The sequence below is a fragment of the Colias croceus genome, chromosome 14, assembly GCF_905220415.1.
Source record: "Colias croceus chromosome 14, ilColCroc2.1".
Taxonomy (NCBI): Eukaryota; Metazoa; Arthropoda; class Insecta; order Lepidoptera; family Pieridae; genus Colias; species Colias croceus.
In genome coordinates, this window is record NC_059550.1 from 2471372 (window position 1) to 2473670 (window position 2299).

The 2299-nt window shown below is 34.1% G+C and overlaps 1 long non-coding RNA gene across 1 annotated transcript; it reads right to left on the reverse strand.

Annotated features, from left to right (window-relative positions):
• Window positions 1–531: 531 nt before the first annotated feature.
• Window positions 532–1668, reverse strand: LOC123697517. Its single transcript, XR_006752243.1, has 2 exons — window positions 1558–1668; window positions 532–731 (listed from the first exon to the last, which is right to left on the reverse strand). It is a non-coding gene; the product is annotated as an uncharacterized LOC123697517 (long non-coding RNA).
• Window positions 1669–2299: the final 631 nt, after the last annotated feature.

Sequence of the window (2299 nt, forward strand, 5' to 3'; positions counted from 1 at the left end):
TGTTCATGAAAATTTAAAATCGTCTCTATCTAAAACTATACCAAAACACTACCGTTCTTTTCATAAACCAATACACGTATATTCAACCCATAGCCTATAAGAAACCTTGTCGGGTTTATTACCAAAATGACGAGCTTTACAAAAATCGTTGAATTAAAGTGAAGTGACCATTATTCAGAAACTTTATCGTCTGTGTACTTGTTGCGTGCTACGGGACCATGTGGGGCTAAACAAACGATCGTGCTTGGCCGTAAATATCGCACTTGTATATCTCCATTGTGTGGTGTAGTGCTGGTTGAGAAATCGCCTTATACGTCACTTTGTGTTTTGAAAGTAGCTTTTTTAATTGGCCGTATTATACGCGATTTATTTGGTCGGGTAGGCGTGATACATTTTCTGTTTTTAACTCAGTTACTATAATATAGTTTGTTTATTCGTAGCAATAAAATGTGTAATATGAAACTCGCCTATATAGGATTCTATATTAATAAGAGGTTTGAGGATAAAAATGGAATGAAACAAATTATTGTATTTAGGTACAAATATCTTACTTTATTTGAAAGCCCCTTGCATGCCATTAAGACGGTATGGCATATATTTCTACGTGCAAATGCACACCCCAGCTACTTCATTTAACTTGTTGTCCAATTTTTAATTACTGTTCCTCATAGGCCCGATAATAAAAAATATTCCTTTTGTCCATCAGCGGATTGCGGTTTATTTGTAGGGACCTGCGAACAAGATATTAATTTATTAATTTATTGCTCTATACAAGAAAATCGTATTAGTTACACCACGAGCAGCTTTTAATATATAAAGCTTCAAAACCTCGATATTCTCTGTACAATCAATAAAAACAATTTGTGGTAAGGTTATGTTGCGCTCTCTTGTCACGTCAAAACTTGCAAAAATCCAGTACTGTTTTTCAGTTTGGAAATTTTTATATCTATTTGAAAACTATTGTGATATAGTCTAGTATTGATTTTGCACAATCAAGGTTGATAGGTTGACATATTATAAACAATTGTCAGCTTTGAGAATGCGTATTTCTGCTTGTTAAAACTAACAAAACATCAATTACTAGCTGCTGCGTATTATAGAAGTTCAGACAAGTCCACGATATTAACGACTATACGAACTTACTAAAGCAGTAACCAATAGTAATATTTCAAGAAGCTCATCACATTCGAGGATTATTCTTGTATTGTTGGGAATATCGAGATAATTCTCGGACAATGAATCCCGAACGCAACAAAGGCAGCTTTGAGCGATGGAAAATTGTTATTTCTACGTGATTTTTTTACTGTGGTCAGTTCTGAAATAGTTTTTTTGTGCGACAGGTGCGAAGGGGAGATAAGCTTAAAACAAAATGTATTTTGTTTACGATTTATGCCGGTTTATTTCGGGGAAGATTCGCAATCTCAATTTGAATTCAGAGAGAATAAATTGTATTTTTTGTAGATGATAATTATGTATTAATTTTAATTATGGAATAGCCTTCCAGCGGCGACATTTCCAAATGGCTACAACTTGAGTGTCTTCAAGAAGAGAGTGTACCTCCATCTCAAAAAGTCGGCAACGCATCTGCAGAAGCCTGTGTAGATGAATATGGGCTCGTGGATGGCTCGGTGGACTCGCTTACGATCAGGCGCTCCACAAGCCCGTTTGCCCACTCTACTATAAAAAAAGATGATATACTGAATTAAGGTATCTGTGAAGCTCTTTCGAGAGTATTCCAAGATAGTAATTATAAACCATCCTTGTATTTAAATACCATTTAATATATTCTAATCTCAATGTTAAAAAAACACCAATTATTAACCTATCCGATAACTGAATTCCATATAGGTAATTATTAAGTTCACAAGGAAAGGTTATCTCCCATATTACGTAAGAAATTTTTATATTTGCTCGCGTAGAATATCTAACACCTTGGTAAGTATTCAAAAATATGTTTACTACCAATAAGAAACCTTCATGCTACTTTATAAACTTTGATGCTTGTCTACTTACCTGTATACGATTATTAAGCGTTTAATTATCTTATATTAATACAAAGTGGATACTTCTGTGGAAAATTTCTAGTATTTTCTCCCTGTATCGCGATGATAATGTTTATATTACAGGGAGCATCTGATGTGTTTTCTTTTTTTCACGGCACGTGCAACTGATATACGGGTAATGAGAAGGTCATATTTATTTATTCTTAACGACTGAATGGGAATCCTACTAATTATTAAAATGAAGAAAAATCCGGGCTTTTTCCATCTTGGCATTTGGTAATTACGTAGTTTTCCAA